Source organism: Mustela nivalis (genome assembly GCF_964662115.1).
Source record: "Mustela nivalis genome assembly, chromosome: 15".
NCBI classification, from domain to species: domain Eukaryota; kingdom Metazoa; phylum Chordata; class Mammalia; order Carnivora; family Mustelidae; genus Mustela; species Mustela nivalis.
In genome coordinates, this window is record NC_139034.1 from 82036523 (window position 1) to 82054360 (window position 17838).

The 17838-nt window shown below is 39.2% G+C and overlaps 1 long non-coding RNA gene across 1 annotated transcript in view; it reads left to right on the forward strand.

Annotated features, from left to right (window-relative positions):
- LOC309848880 overlaps nucleotides 1-17838 on the forward strand; it is a 72363-nt gene that overhangs the window by 40805 nt on the left and 13720 nt on the right. The window contains exon 2 of the long non-coding RNA XR_014303362.1: nucleotides 2900-2979. This is a non-coding gene — a long non-coding RNA (uncharacterized lncRNA). The remainder of the gene's footprint in view (nucleotides 1-2899; nucleotides 2980-17838) is intronic.

Genomic DNA, 17838 nt, shown 5'->3' on the forward strand with positions numbered 1-17838 from the left:
AGATTTTATGTATTTGGCAGAAAGAGAGAGAGAGCACAAGCACAGGAACGGGAGAGGGAGAAGCAGACTCCCCACTGCGCGGGGAGCCTGACGCAGGGCTCAGTCCCAGGACCCTGGGGATAATAAACTGAGCCAAATGTAGACACTTATTCGACTGAGGTACCCAAACATCCCTCCTTTTTTTTTTTTTTTTTTTTTTTTTTTAGATTTTATTTATTTATTTGACAGAGAGGGAGAGCAGACTCCCTGCTGAGCTGAGAGCCAGCCGCGGGGCTTGATCCCAGGACTGCCTGATCATCAGCTGAGTGGAAGCAGATGCTATATATATGGTATAAAAAAATATGTGTTAATCGACTATCAGTAGGGCTTTCGGTCAACAGTAGGCTATTAGTTAAATTTTGGAGGAGTCAAAAGTTATCAACAGATTTTCAACTGTGCGCGGATTGAAGCCCCTAACTCCTGCATGGTTTCAGGGTCACCGGCAATTGTTGAAATTGTAAACTAGTGTATCAATATAGTGATTTCATGATAAAATGTCTTATTTAATCTTTACAAACACCAAGGATTTAAACCCAACTTACATTAGATATTAGACAGCTTATTCAATGAGGAATCAGCTAATTCATAACTGATTCTAACCATAGTTTTATTTCAAATGTAGTGATTTAGCTTTTTTCTGTTTTACCATTTTTGATAGCTAAAAATTTGATTTTGTTTGCTAGAAGATGGGAGGTTTGGCATATTAAGAGTTGTGTATTTGTATATTCCCTTCATTTGCCAAAACATTTCAGGCTCAAATTGGATATAAATTTGAAAGGGATATTTTGGAAAATGGTAGGATTTTTTTTCCTGAATTTTAAAATTTGCTCCATAAGACAGATGTAGAAACTGTAATAGGGTAAGAAAATTATATATGCATTTTCCTTTGTGCTTTTTATCTGTTGATATCCTATTCTTTTTTTTTTTTTTAAAGATTTTATTTATTTATTTGACAGAGACAGATCACAAGTAGGCAGAGAGGCAGGCAGAGAGAGAGAGAGGAGGAAGCAGGCTCCCTGCTGAGCAGAGAGCCCGATGCGGGACTCGATCCCAGGACCCTGAGATCATGACCTGAGCCGAAGGCAGCGGCTTAACCCACTGAGCCACCCAGGCGCCCCTATATCCTATTCTTAAAACATATTTTCATCTTGGTAGCTTGACTCTGGAAACTCATGCAACTTTCCACAAAATAAATCATAAGTGAGAAAGCTATCCCCGAAGTATGAAACAGGGGCTCCTGGGTGGCTCAGTCGTTAAGCATCTGCCTTTGGCTCAGGTCATGATCCCAGGGTCCTGGGATCCAGCCCTGGATCGACCTCCCTGCTCAGCGGGAAGCCTGCTTCTCCCTTTCTCACTCCCCCTGCTTGTGTTCCCTCTCTTTCTCTTTGTATCAAATAAATAAATAAAATCTTAAAAAAAAAAAGAAGAAGAAGTATGAACAAAGTAGTGTGTGGTCTTGACATTTGCCTAGAATAAGAGAGAAAGATTCTTTTAATATATGTAGTTGTTAACGTACCATAGAACATGTATTTATGTACATGTTCTTCTCCTTTCTCCTCTCCTCCTCCTCCTCCTCCTCCTCCTCCTTCTCCTCCATCTTCTTCTTCACTTATTTTCTCCTCTCACTGGTTGATTTTTGAGGTAAGAACACTATACACTATTCTATTCATAGCCACAGTGTAGTACAGCAGATCTCTAGAACGTAAACATCTTGATGACTGGAAACTTCATACCCCTTGAACGAAATGTCCCTTTGCATCCTTCCCACCAGCCCCTGGTAACCACCGCACTCCTCTATGCTTCTATGTGTTTGAGCATTTTAGATTCCTTTTTGAAGTGGAGTCATGCAGTAATTATCCTGCAACAAGGATGACTCTGATTTCTCTTTAGCAAGGCAGTAAATATTATTCCTCTGTTACAGATATAAACAGTAACACTGCAGATACGTTTGCTCCTCCCCTCAGCATCTGCCCCTCCCCCCACTACTCCTCCCTTATTCCCTGTAATGTCTAGGACCTTCCACAAGATTTCATCTTCACTGCTATCTATACTAATTGTCTATTGCTGCTGTCAAAAAAAAAAAAAAAAAAGACTACAGACTTAAAACAACAAAATTACATTATCTTAGCATGTTGGGGTAGGAAGTATAAACTGGGCTGGCAAGGCTGCTTCCTGAAGGCTCCAGAGGAGAATGCATTGCACTGCCTTCTCCAGCTCACTCTGTGACCATGCCTGCCTCCCATCTCTACTTTCCTCATTGCATTTCCTTCCTGACCTGACTCGCCTCTTTGCCCTTATACGGGCCCTTGTGAGTACATTAGCCTCATCCAGGAAATCCAAGAGAATTCTGTTTCAACGTGTTTAACTCACATGTGAAGTTTTTGCCATGGAATGTCCTGTATTCACAGGTTCTGGGACTAGGATATGGACCGCTTTGGAAAAACATGTTCTGTAGTCCACAATGGCCTACAGAATGAAGTTCCACTCGATAGAATAAAGCCCAAGACCCTTTTATGGTCAAATTCTGATCTACTTTATTATTCACTCCTATTCTCTCCTACTTCTTCTCTGGCATTTTAGATCAAAGCCATGCCACACTATGTGTGGTTCTCTGAAGCCATCTTGTTCTTTTAAAATTTACTAATTCTTTTGCTTCCTTCTGCCTGAAATGCATTTTTATTTTTTTTTCTACCAGACTAATCCCTACTCATCCATGTTGTATTTTAATTACAAACCACTTTAAACATATGGAAGGATACAGAAAATAAAAGAACAGACCTCTATACTCCAACCCCCAAGATTAAACAGATGTTAACATTGTGCTGTGTTTGTTTCAAGTATTTTTTTTTCTGTGTTTTAGAGAAATGAAACATTACAGACATCTTGAAAGCCACCTTATCTCCTGTCCCCACCCACCTCTCCAGATGGACATCTGAATTGGTATTTATCATTCATAAACCGTAAATATTATAGTTTTGACTGCTATCAGCATAAAATATAAATTAATGCATGTGTTACTTTACAGTTTAATTTTCTTCACTTACCATTAGATTGTTTTCATATCTTATGCATGTTGACACACACTGGCTTTCTAATTTAACTCCTCTGGAATATTCCATTGCATAAATGAAACACAATTCATTCACCCAAAATCTATTTAGAATTCATTTTAGAAATTAGAAATTTCTACTTTTTTTGCTATTATAAAGGATGCTGCCCTGAGCACTAATGTGAAAATCTCCCTTGACTGATACACAGTTTCCCAGGGTAGATACCTAGAAGTGGGGTTTTCTCCTCTATTTAATACTGCCAAACTATTTCTAATGTGGTTGGACTAATTTATAACCATGCATCCTACCAAATGTGGGTATCATGATTACATAAAAATTAACCTAATTATTGTGAAAAAAAATATGCTTTGTTAATTATTGATCATATAATGGGCTCTCAGTGAGATTAAAAGTATTTTCATACGTCTATTTGGCACTCAGTTTTCTTGCTCTGTAAATTAAAATCAAAGCGAACAGTTTTTCTTTTTGTGTTGCTTGTGTATGTCTGAGCCTTCTTTAAAAAATCCTTCAAACTTGGGGCAACTGGGTGGCTCAGTCAGTTAAGCATCTTACTCTTGATTTCAGCTCAGGTCATGATCTCAGAGTCGTGAGATCAAGCCTCATATTGGGTGCTACACTGAATGTGGAGCCTGCTTGAGATTCTCTCCTTCTGTCCCCTGTCACCTCAAAAAGAAAAAAAAAAAAGAAAGAAAGAAAGAAAAAGAAGAAATCCTTCAAACTTGAAGTCATAAAGTTACTCCGATCTTTTCCTCTAAATATTATAGTTTAATTATTCAAGTACTTTACTTAAAATACGTGGAATACATACTTAATATGAAACAAGGATCCAAATAGTTAAAATATATACCATTATATGTTTGCCTGGTCCTGGACTCCCTAGTCTTATGCAATGTCTATGTGTGTGTGTGTGTGTGTGTGTGTGTGTGTGTTTTTCTTGTGCTAACACTACACAATGTTATCTATGTGATATTTTCATTTTGCCCTGATAACAGAATAACTCTTTCTCTTCTTCATCTCCTTCCCCTCCTTTTTCATTGTCCTTCATTTTTAAAAACTGAACTTTATTTTTAGAGCAGTTTTAGATGAGCAGCAAAATTGAGTTGAAAGTTTAGACAATCCCCATAAAACCCCTGCCACTCCTCCCACAGTCTCCCTCACTGTCTGCATCACCACCAGGGTGATACATTTGTTGCAATTGGGGAAGCTACATTAACACATCAGTATCAACCCAAATGATAATATGCACTTAGTAATATGCATAACACTGTTTTTTTCATGGCTTGATAAATCATTTATTTTTACTGCTGCATAAAATTTCATTGTCTGGAGTATACCAATTTATTTATTTATTCACCTGTTGAAAGGAAATTCTGGTTGCTTCCAAGTTTGGCAGTAATCAATACAGTTGCCATAAACATTTCAAGTGGAAGATTCTTTTATGGATATAAGTTCCCCACTCAATTTGAAGTGAAATTGCTGAGTGATATGGTAGAATCTGTTTAGTTACCTAATAATATGTGATGCTTTTCAATTTACTCTGTTTTATTCCTTTTTTAGAATTGTCTGTGAAACTCTTGGCCTGTCATGTGATAATGGTGATGATGATGATGATGATGATGACGATTTTAGAGAGCTGGGGGGCAAGAGGCAAAGGGGAAGGAAGAAAGAATCCTAAGCAGACTTCCTCCAAGAGTGGAGCCTGACACAGGGTTCATTCTCACAACCCTGAGATGATGACCTGAGACAAGATTAAGAGTCATACACTCAATCGAGAGTGCCCCAGGCACTCCGTGACATTTTTTTAACAAGACATTTTGAATCTTCTAATTTACCTCTTTTTTTTAAATTTCCATAGAATATATTTCTTTTTTGTATATGTCTATTCTTTTTTTGTAACATCCCTTCTTTCTTATGCATTTGATTCTTTTTTCTTACATTCTTAATTATATTTTTTAAACATAACTATTTTAGTTAGTCCCCCCACCCTCCGATTGTCTATTGTCTGAAGAACTTAGATTCCTATCCTTATGTTGCTTCTATCACTGAATTTTCCTCATGGTGGATTGCTATTTATGGGAGTTCCATGTCTCAAACTAAGGATGTCTTCCTTGAGAATGACTTTGCCAATTTCTAACTGTTAGTCTTTGTTTGAGAGTTCTTGAATCATGCAGGTAGTATAACTCTGAACTTTATACAGACACACATCTGGAACAACCACAACAGCAACCCACACACTAACCACTCTGTTTTTCAGTCTAAGAACTTTTGCTTTCCCGGATTACCCTTTCTGAAGACTACTTGTCCCTCTCAGCCAGTATCTTGTGCTAAATGCACAACTTCAACCTGTATATTTAATCATATTGCCAGAATGAGCAGGGATCTCATTTATAGCTATGATGCCTTTCAAACATTTTACTTTTGAGACCATCTTTATTTTTAAAGGTTTTTATAACCAATTGGCACAAACCCTTACCTAGGCATCATATTGAATCATGAAAACTGGTTCATTCTAGATGATGTAAGGCACAGGTCTATCGAATTGTCCGTGTGAGTTCTATCGAATTATCCATGTGATGTGATTGGGAGTCTGTCTGACTCTCTTCTGTCCTGGCCCTCCTTTCCTTTCAACTGAAGTCTTTTAACATGGCTTTTCCATATCACATTTTCATAGACAACTCTACACATCTACTTTCTTTATACATAATGATCATTTATTTATTTATTTATTTTCCACTAAAACAAAATCATGTGACTCTTACCTTCTGTTCTTGGAGATTGTTCCATGTTAGTTTCTGATGACTAAATGCACATTCTTTTTTTCTTTTTTTTTTTTTAAGATTTTATTTATTTGACAGAGAGAGACAAAGGGAGAGAAGAAACACAAGCAGGGGAAGCGGGAGAGAGAGAAGCAGGCTTCCCGCTGAGCAGGGTGCCTGATTCAGAGCTCGATGCCATGGACCCCGGGATCATGACCTGAGCCGAAAGCAGACACTTAATGACTGAGCCACCCAGGCACCCCTAAATGCACATTCTTGGCAAATTTTTAGATGAGATGACAGAGCTAAAGATTGGCTGGGCCAGGATTATGTGCTCCCCTGGGGCGGGCAAGAGACAGTCCATTCCACCTGAGTAAATAAAACGGGGAATGAACATCTCACTTGACTTTCATCAAGAAAGTCATATTTGTTACAATAAGAGGATAAGAAGGGAACAGGTGCAATTTTTATCCACCAGTGATTCTCTGTCTTCTATAGATAGTCAGGCAGTGTCTTTCCGTGCCCCCATAGCAGTTGGCAAAGCGGCGGGCTCTGGAGTCCCAACCCCATGGCCTCACTGAATTGTTGGGGTATTGCTTCTCCTCATCCATAAATCCCTCAAGATCAGCAAGTGGTTTTGTTTCATAATGGAAGTCCCAGGCCCCAACATCTCCTAATACCATCAGAAATGGTTATGGCAGAAAGGGAGAAAAGAGAAAAGGAACAATTAGGGAGAATAGAAATCTATGCCAGGAAAGGTTAAAATATTTTCTAACATCACAACAAATTAATGTGAGCCTACAGAAGAACCCAATTTCCACACACCCAGTCAACAGAACAATTTTATTCCATGGATATCCCTGACAACATAAAATATGTTATGATGTTAGTGACTAAAAAACAAAACAAAACAAAACAAAAATTAATGAAACTAAAAAAGAAAATAAAAAATTACTTTTCTTTTTTTGGAATAGTTAATGGAGAGCATTCATTTTCCATGTGTTTGGTTTTAGAACTTCCCCTTTTATCATTTGGTTTTAAATTCCATTTCTTTGCAATTCTCCAGTTTTTCATTTTCTTTTGTTTTTTTTTTTTTTTTTTTTACTTGTCTCTGGTTCCAGTTTATCTTCAGGTTCTTCTCTAAGTACCAACATGGGTGTGAATAACCTGGATCTCAGGTCTTCACATCATAATGTCAGGGTAAGAGTGAGTGTCTCCTGCAGGGACCGCCATGGAAGATGGAGTACATTAACTTTCAGGGTCATGGATGAAGGTCCCGCAGTGTTTGCTGACTGCATGGCACTGCATAGGCCAGCTCTCCTGGCTTATCAGATGGACCTTGCTGATTGACCACCTTTAATAAGGGCCACCCTGAGCTGTGGATTGGGCCAACCCCCAAAGAACCGCATGGTGCAAACTGTGAATGTTTTGCTTCTGAAAGGAAACTTGGAGGGCTGTAAACATAAGGGAGAATTAATGACTGCTGGGCAGCAAAGCCAGCACCACGGAACCCTGTGTCTCCCCTCGAGCAGACTGAAATCTGTGTGCAAATGTTGACAGGGCTTATTCAGGTCATACCCAATAGTTATTTGCATTTGCCACTAGATAATTGTTTGTTGCTACTGATATTAATTTTCTCTTGACAAGTCAAAACTACGTTCTTTGTTAGCCTTTTTCCTCTCAACGTGCATTTTCCTTACAGACTTGGTAAGGCCACCCATGTGGAATTGTGATCCCATATGACGGACACTCTTCGGTTTTAATCGCTAGATCTCATGACATATGTACTTTGTATAACAGACTATCCAGTTAATATTAAAGCAATTACTAAAACTTATATCATATATCCTATTTTCTAAATCTGAACGCCCCCCTTGTGACTTCCTTCCTTAGGGCACTTTTATGCTCTCAGATTGTCCTTGTCGGCCTTTCGACTAATGCAGTGATCTGTCCGAATGAGAAGAGGTCTGGCTCTGAGTACTTAATACTCCATGCCTTCTCTGGAAAAAGGAAGTAATTAATAAATTTAAAAGTTCTTTCCTCCCCTTTGCTTGCTTCTGCTAGACCAGTGTAAACTATGACACTGTTTATGTCAACAAAGTGCAAAGGGATAATCCACATGCTATTATCCAGACTTAGCTGCAAGGAATTCATTTCTGTTTGATAGTTTTGAAAACTTGTCAATATACCACAGCCATGAGATCCCCTGAGATAAACCAGATGTGAGAGTCTGGCTGGCCCTGTCAGTCCCTGAGGGGCCTTGGTCAGGATTTTAAAATCTTTGGCTTTCTGCTCACCCTCCAACAACAGAAGCAATAATCCAAAGTGCTTTATCTTTCTTGGACTTTGGCTCCTTTTTCTACAGATGTGCAACTTCTATTTTTAAATTTTCCTTTCTTCACTTTTTCTATTATAATCTTTCTCTCAGGGACCTTGGTGAAAGAAGGTAAATGATTTTCCTTTAAATTCTTGAGGGAAAGTAAGATAGGAAGATACAATGTCATCTTGGCAGGTTGAAACAAGTCAGAAGCGTGTTTTAATATCTTACAGATGTATAAAACTTTGGCTTATAAATCTCTTTTGTGTGCACAAGCTAAAATCTCAGAAAGGTCCTGTGGGATAGGAGGCATAGAAGGTTGAAATAACACATCCAATATCACATTCCCATGGTGCCATAGAGATGACCCAAAGAATCTAGTCTCAGTGCCAATGTTCTTCTTATGAGGGTTTCTCTCCATGCCTTCACATTGGCTGGATCATGTAGAATAGGGTGCAACATGTACATTTATTCATGTATTTTTAGTTCTTCTTCACTTTTCTTTGGTTTGCTCTTATGTCTTTGAGTCATTGAACATTAATATATTATATGATTTTTTCTGTGAACTGATAGCTTGGCTTCACAATTGTAGTTTGAATTCCTTCATAACCCGTAATTAGGCAATTCCAATAATATTCCAAATACATACACTGAATCTGCTTAGCATATGACTCTGAGTTGCCAGTGTAGCAGAGAGAGGAATGGTGGTTACCGGTGAGAAAAATGGGGAGATGTTGATCAAAGGGTAGACCCTTTCAGGTATGCAAGATAAATAGTTTCTAGAGATCCTACTTATAGCATGTTAACTATATTTAGCAATATTGTATTAAATACTTGAAATTTACTTAGTAAATCTGAATTGTTCTCACTAAAAAAAGCGGTTGTGTAAGGTGATAGATGTCTTAACTTGATGGTGACAAACATTTCAAAATATATGCATATACCAAAATATCACATTGATTAAATATATACACTTGTAAATTATATCTCAATAAAGCTGTAGAATGAGAGACAGAGGTTAGTGATTGTCCATGAGTCATGCCTGGAAGAAGCCATTTTAAGGTAAAATGAAACAATCAAGTTGGTGACTCTGTGAACACCTGAGATCCTGGAATTAGAACAGATAGAGGCAGTGATATTTTCTATCTTTATTTCTAAAATTGTAAGTATTCAAAGCAAAGCCAGAGATGGTAGGGAGAGACTAACATGGACATTGGAATATAACAGGAGTCAGTGGGTCCCTGTATATCAGTAATCCATTCTCAACTTCACAACAACACCCTTTACGAATTGCAAGGGCTCAGACAGGATGGACTTTCTGGTGTCCCAGATGAGGATGGGTCCCAAACATGGGCTCCCAGAATTCCCACTAGTCCTATCACTCAACAAAGCATAGACTCCAGAGAGACACTCACTTGTGGGTATTGAAGGGATCATATGGCCTGGGCCATGAGCATCTAAGACCTCTCTGACGTTGATCCAGCACAGAGAAGAGATTGGTGGTATTCAAGAACATACATGACTGTGGTGAAATTAGGCCATCTCCTTACCTAACTTTTTCACAATAATGCTTGGCAGAGAGAGGCTGGGCCAAGTGATGATATACAGCTTCAACTTTTGCTGAATGACATTTAGTACCTTCATGTTCCAACTATAAAAAGCAGAGATAGGATATCACAGGAAGTGTATATAGATCGATGACCCAGGTTAAACATGGCAGAATGAACATCTAAGTTTATCTCTCTTCCCTCCAGAAACCAAGTTAAAATGTCATTGCTGTACAAGAGGTGAGCAGTGATGACTGTCTGCATCCCTTAGCACTTACTCCTTTCCACAATAAGGGATAATAAATCAAGTATATATTTCCCATACTCTTGTGTTGGTAGATTTGGCTGCACGACCCAGTCTGGCTTCACAGAAAGTTGGAGTGAACTGCACCTGCAGAGTACATTCTAGGAAATATTTCCCTCTTTGAGAAATGATAGATGTTGTTCTAACCTGAAAGGGAGAATAAAGAAGGTATGCGTTTTTATAGCCAAATCATGAATATCTGGATATCTATCAATACATTCATCACTCATCATTCTTTTGCATACAGGTTCAGTTTCCAGGTGAGTGTCTCTTAGAACAGCTATGGTTTCCCAATCACACCTTTTATACAAATATTTTATGAGAGTTTCATTTTTGTCATTACAAGGTAGGCTTCTTGTAGTTGTCACAAAAATACTTGGAACAATTTTTATAACGTCACAGGGTATGGGTTAAGAGACCAGCTTCATTAGAAAAACTTATCAGGCAAAGGTCAGCAAGAGAAGAGACGAGAACGCATAAATCCCCCCATGCCATATCTCATTTTATCCATACAGAGGCAAACCCAGACCATGGCATGTGTGTGACTTCTTGTTGCCCTCCACAATTACCAGGAGAGCAAGAGAGCAACCTGCCAGTCAAAATAGGGGAAGACCACTTGGCCCCTTGGCAGTCTGGGTTTGCATAGCAGCTGTTCACATGGATTTCCTGAACGCAGGTTTCCAAAACCTGGGAAACACGGAGCTTATAGGAGCAGCCCCTCAGCAGAGAATTGCAACCACTATCTTATAGTGAGTTGGCTTTATGTGCTGGTTCTCATGTTAGGAGAAGGAGGAAACCCCAGTTCTTGTTGGTTCATAGTCCAGGTAAACCAGAGCAATTTTTAGACAATCCTGCCTCTCCCACCATGATCTAGCATGGTCTACATCAGTGTACAAGTCTAGGATATGAAAATAATATATTTCATTCAGCACTCAAGATTTAACTGTTCTAAGAATAAATGTTTTCATTATTTATTTATTTACTAGATTCTTTAGAGCACTTGATAGAAATTGGACAATAATCCAATGTTAGCTCAACAACAGTTTTGCTCAGATTTAGTGACAATCTTATTCCCTTGGAGTAAAAATGACATTCTGTGTTTTCCACCCATGGATATAAATTAATCCAGAAGGATTTCAGGAACATTGAGAAAGCACAATGCTATGCACATAATCCAACATAAATCAAGGTTTGATTGGAAATTATGGCAGTATTAGCTTGAAGAGAGTGATGTTGATACTTCAAAAATACACCCTTAATTGTAGAGAGATGATTTTTATGTAATACAGTTGGAAAACGTGCCCAGGGAACTGCAAAAGTGAGATCAGATGGCCTTGGTAATATTATGAATATGTTAAATACCCAACTTAATGTATCCAAATTAGTGAAATGTCTATAGTTCATGAGAAAAATGAATTTTTACAGGTCTTCATTTACATTTACAAATTCTGCTCGCTCTTGTCCTTTCCTATTTGAATATAATACTGGCTTATGCCAAATGCCTTCATAAGTTTTCATGTTGGCATTACATGTACTCTTTTTGTATTCTTTTGGTATTCTATGTACTTAATTTATATACTCATCTACAGGAAACAATACTTATAATTTTATAATTACAAAAGTACACTCATGTTTCCTATAACCATCATGATCCCTCAAAAGTTCAGTAATATATTTTCTATGATAATGCAAAAACTCAGAGCCTAAATTATAATTTATCTTATATGAAATTACAATGATTCTTTTTGTCTATGCACAGTTTTCCTGAAGGAATGCTTCTGTGCATTACACAAAGCACTTCATTTACTTTAAATTCTCTTACAAATCATTTGGACAAATAGTCTTCCATTCTCTGTGTCTATTTTGGAAAGTAATAAATTTTCAGTTAGGGAGAAAATAATCTCAAAGGTGCTTAGATTTCAGACTATAGTGTGTGTGGGTGTCTTGTATATGTGTATGTGTATCTTAATGACTCAATTTCCCTGATCAACTAATAGATAAGCAACACATTTATGGATCCAGAGACACAAGAAATCTTAGTTTCATTTAGTTCAAATAAAAGCTTCTGCAGAAAGTGAAGGGCAATTTATGGAAGAACATGTAAATGAGTGACCCACTTACAAATGTCATTCAGATATTTTTTTAAATCATCCACTTAAAAGCCAGTCTACACCAAAAAGTAGTATTTGTGCTTTATGTCAGCTGCTGCCTCAACTTGGTCATGATTCATTCTACTTTTTATTTTGTTTAAGATTTACTTATTTATTTGAGAGAGAGGCAGAGTGAGCAGGAAGAGGGGCAGAGAGAGAGGGAGAGAAATCCCAAAGTAGACTCTCCACTGAGCATAGAGTCCAAAGCAGGGCTCAGTTTCAGACCCGGAGATCATGACCTGAGCCAAAATCAAGAGTCAAGATGCTCAACCAACTGAACCCACCCAGGCACCCCCTACTTTTTCTTGAATAAACAACAAACTTGTGAAGGTTGGAGGAGGCAGACTCTAATTCATTTATTTCCTACAAAACCGAACAGAGTGGGGAACATGAGAAAGAAAAACAGGCAGGCTTCTGTGTTTGTCTTATGAAGAAATATGCAGAAATAAGTAAAATGACATTTTTTTGTAGCACTAGAAAGACAGAGAAAAATATATGGACAGATAGATACAGATAGGATCTCTGAGATGTGTACATAGGACCTCCAGCAATGTTACAGGATAACTGTTTATTAAATTAGTTTGATTTAGAATGATAATTAAAATTATTTTTATATTCAAATCACATCATGCAACATATATTTTGTGAGTTATTTCAATAATGTAATGCTCCTATTCTTTTTTATACAGTAAGCATTTAATGTATATAATGAATTGCTGTGAATTTCTTATTTCTACTAATTTAAAAAATGTGTTGGTACATTAATAATGCTACTAATCATATACAAATCACATGTTTATCGGAATAAATCTAATACACTATTCTATTTTAATTCAGTCATGAATTTTTAAATCATGTTTTATTTGAGTTAAAGTTTTTCAAAACAAAAGTAGAAATTACTTTGCTTTTTTTTAAATGTATTTTTTAAAATAATATCTCTCTGCCTGTATTGTGTTCATCTGTTTTGTTAGAATCTGATCTTTATGAAGCACCTATCTAAATACCATAGATCATTTGAACAGTATAGGAAGCTCTTTCCATACACACAATGATGAAGCTTCTGTACTTCCCAAATATCCCTGATGATCAATTTGCACCAACCCTGGACTCACAGAGGCTATGTCACATTTAAATATCCCAAAGAGTTAATTTTTCCATTTTCCCCCAGCAGTGATTCCTGCTGAAAGGACTTAACTATCACCCAATTTTGGATGGTAGTCAACTAAATTTTCTCTTTATTAACTTGGAGTGATTCAGGCTTTCTGATCTCAGCCTGAACATCTCTGTTCCAGCCTTGATATTTACATCCTGTAAGTACTTGTAAACAATTACCATATCCCCTACTTAGTTGTCTGTTAGCCAAGCTAAACAGATTGAGCTCTTTTAATCTTTTCTCATAAATCAATCTCTCCATTCCCTTAATTACTCCTGATGTTCAGTTTTGAACTAACTCCAATATGCTCATCATATTTCTAATACTCAGTTTCCCAGAACCAAAGTAGTTTTTTAATGGCCTCATGTTAAAATTGTGCTTATTCAGTTGAAATAACTGCAGCAAAAGATGTTTTCCACAGTGCTCGGTTCTCCGTGGGTACAGAGGATGGAAACATGGCCATCAGGACACTCATCTCAGAATGTATTCCTTCTGCGCTCTCAATGGCCTTGTGCCAAAGCACGGGGCTAACATATGAGATGTGAAGGGTAATGGCTTTAAGATTGTCTGGGCTGAGTGTGAAGGCTGTTTCTCTTTAAAAGAGGGGGAGAGAGAGAGAGAGATACTGTTTCACGATGCAAATAGGAGAGTGAGTTCATTTTTACACATTAGCTTGGCAGACTTTCTCTGTAGATACTGTAGCCAAAACTTAGGTATCTCCTCACAAGATCAGTTCTGATGTAAACCAAGGCTCTGCTATTGTTTTGTTGTTGTTATTGTTTAAATAAATCCTTTCTTAGAAACTGGGGGCTATGACTTACTATTCACGCTAAGATTTTCTGAGCTTACAACAAACACTTAGTGTCAACAAAGGGAAGGTAAAGAAGAAAATTTGAACTTGGCGGTGGGGTTGGAGCACGGTGGCCAGTGTATTGGGAGAAACTATGATCCACTTAGTTTTCTGGTGACCCTACAAGGGTGAAGCTGACCCACATAAAGACCACAATAAGGTTACAGAGCAAGAAAGTCACTGGGCCACAGTGGCAGCTTGATGCCAAGTGTTTAAAACAGTCTCTAGAATTATCTTACAAGTGTAACCACTTCATAAAGTTTTTATTCTTTAAACACTGCCTTTAACAATGTTTAAAGAGGATGAAATATCTTTAAATAATTCAGTAGCCTAACTAGCCAAGTACATGATAAATGAAAAGTGGATATGTGGCAACAATATACACAAAAATTCATAAAACATAGGGGTCATGTAGATGTAGCAGTAACTCTACTGATTTATTTCTGGAACTTTGAAAAGGCCATCTTTCTACCTCTTCTGACATGCTTCTTCAGTCTTCCTGTATCTTCTGCTGGAGGTTTATAGATTTTCAAGGTACTTCCAGAGATTTTTGATCATTTATTCAATATTCAATTAGCCAATATTACAGTAGGTGTGTTAAATGTTGATTATTATTACTCAAAGAGTTTGACAGAACTCGGAATTCAAGCTGGAAAACAGGCAGGTGTAATAGATGGTAATAATTGTTTCACCGGGTTGGAAGGTGGTTACCGTAACACACCGGTGATGCTTTTTCTCAACATAAGGTTTAAAGATTCATAGGACACCTACCTGCACGTTCAGTTTTTTCATCTGCTTCACTTCCTTGAGGTTTTAGTTTTAGTTCCACCAGAAGCGGACCTTGAGACAAGGATGCAAAAGGAAGTGGTTGATTTTAGAGGTGATCCCGTGAAACACTAGTAGTGAAATTGGAAAGTGAGAAAGGCAAGGAAAAAGAAGCCAAAAATGGGTTTCCTTGAGACAAACTTTCTATCAAAGCAGTTAACAGGAGTCTCTAATCTTCTCAGGGGATTCAGATATTACTATAAAAGAGAGTAACACATGTACTTAACATCCACTCTAGAACCCTCATCCGCATCCAGCAGTTCACCTGGTCTAGGTCCCTTATGGTTATTCCTTGGGAGGCTAAGAACATGCGCATATCAAGCTACCTGTTCCAAGTGAATGGAAACCACTTGGGATCCCCCCTCCTCAAGGAGATCAGAAAGGTAGTCACCTGATCAGTAGATACATCCAAACTGGGGGGCGTGGATCCGGTCAAGTGGAGACAAGACATCTCGCCAGTAGTTGCTATTCTCATTCCCGTACTGTGGAATCTGTAGTTATTCACTGGCATCCGATGCTGTCCATCTGGTGTCACCCGGGACCACACCGGTGACTTAAACAGGGATGTGACAGGGATCCCCTGAGCCCTATAACTCTTTGAAGGGCTGTAAGTCTCTGCTGTTGCCTTGAGGATATGGTACTGATTCAATTTCACTATCTTGACCAGCAACTGAATCTCTAGTTTTAGGGACTTGATTTGGCTTTTCCATCCATTATGACTCTCATTTGACTGAGAAATGGAAAACCCACATGAATGAGGACTTTCCTAGATGCCTAGTGTGTCCATTTTAATCAGCCCTGAGTGTTCAGGATTCTGTCTCCCAGGATGGGTTCTAGAGACTCCGTGGACAAGCTAATGTGGATGTGGTACAACTCCACGGTCACCTGCTTCCACAGCCCCACTATCTAACCAGGGCCGTGACGGGATTGTCAGGGTCACCTCTGACCTGTGTCATCATGTGGATAGCCCCCTCTCGGCCGTGTTCGGACTCTGCGAACAGCTGCAGGAGGAAATGGAGGAGCTCCAAGGCGACACTTGGAGAGCGGCAGCTGCCTCCTCCTTCTGCAGACAGGTTCTGAGTCTGAGAATTGTTTCAGGCCTGAAACTGGAGGAAGAGTCAGAATTTTTTTTTTCCCCCAGTGCAGTGAGTGATATGAGCCTCCAGTCCATCTGTTCTTTATTACTTTGGGGTCTATAGATCAAGTAACATCCTATTTGTCCCTGTTCCTTGCTTCTACTTTCCCTGTGAACTGTGAGCCATCACCACAGATCCCACTGGGCCTGGGATCATTGTTGCCATTCTGATGACGCCCACCTTGTTTGCAGTAATTAAGTGCAGCCCCTGGGTCGGCATCACTTGGGGAAGTGATTTCTTCAGTGATGTCCCTCTACCTTCCACCCCAGTGCACAGAGGAGAGACACCACCACAACACTTCTCAATGGTGCCAGGACCCTCCTGTCTACACATTCCTTTTATTGCTTTAGTAAAGGAACTGTTCTAAGGGCCCTTCCACGGAATATGCTCATCTAATAGTTCCATATTTTACCTCATAAATCTATTGTATAGCATACCTGCTGTAGACTGAATGTCTTTGTTACCTCCAAATTCATATGTTGAAATTCTAACCCCCAATGTGATGGTATTAGGAGAAGGGGCCTTTGGGAGTACTTTAGGTTTTCATAAAATCATGACGGTAGAGCCCTCCTGACTGGGATTAGTGATTTTATAAGTTGTGAGAGGACTGGCTTCGTCTCTCTGCTCTCAGCTGTGTGTGGATATAATATGTCAGCCATCTGTAGTGGGCAAGAAGGTCCTCACCAGAATTGGAACTTGCTAGCACCCTGATCTCAGACTTTCCACCTTCAAAACTATAGGAAATAACTTCCTGTTTAGAAACTACCCTGTCCATCGTATTTCTGTTACTGCAGCTCCAAAGGACTGAGATGCCACCTCTGAGAGCCTTCCCATCGCTCCTGCAGCACTCTCCCCAGACAGTGTGATTCCCCACTCTCTCTTTTTCAAGCTTCAAGGAGAAATCCTTGCTGCATAAGAGGGTCAGCTCCTTAAAGAGAAGGTGTAAGAGAGAGCCCACGGCTCTCTCTTGTCGGCTTTCCTTTTCACTCTCTATTCCTCTGGACCCTAAAATCCCATCCTCGGCATGTTTTCCCAGGCCTTGGCTACACGTATTAAGTAAATCTGACATTCCTTTGCTGAGAAATCTTTCCTCTTGATGCTGGGATAATGTTTCCCTCTTGGGCCTGCTGAGGAGGGTTCACGCTAGTCATTGGTCCCCAGGTAATAGGAAAGGTGGGGCATTTGCTGGGAATGGAAAACACTATCTCCTCAAGGCAGCTCACTCCCACTGGGCCTTAACAAGACCTCCTCCATCCCAGAGAGGTTCTTCTTCCCTCACAAATGGTGGGGGAGCACCATTCAATCAGAGAGTTGATGGGAACCTGGGGGTTCAAGGTCACCAAGCACATGCACTCAGATGTGTCTGCTGTCCGTGTCCAGGGTAGGAGGACAGCTGGCTCAAGGATTCAGCCTTCTCTTTCCACTCTGTTACTTTATGTTCACCTTGGAGCCCAGAGCTGTGTCTTCAGCATCATCTACCCTCTAGTTGGAGAACAGAAAGATCTCTTTAAATGTTGTCAGGGAAATGTCTGGCTCTCACTCGGGGCTCTGAGGTGAGAGCTCAGTAGACTGAGTCTGTAGTGTAGTTCCCTCAGTGTACTGATTGCACTTCACCGCAGCCAAAGTACTCCACGGCCCTTGGAAACGGGCATTGTCTCCATTCTCTGATGCCAAAAATACCACACAACCC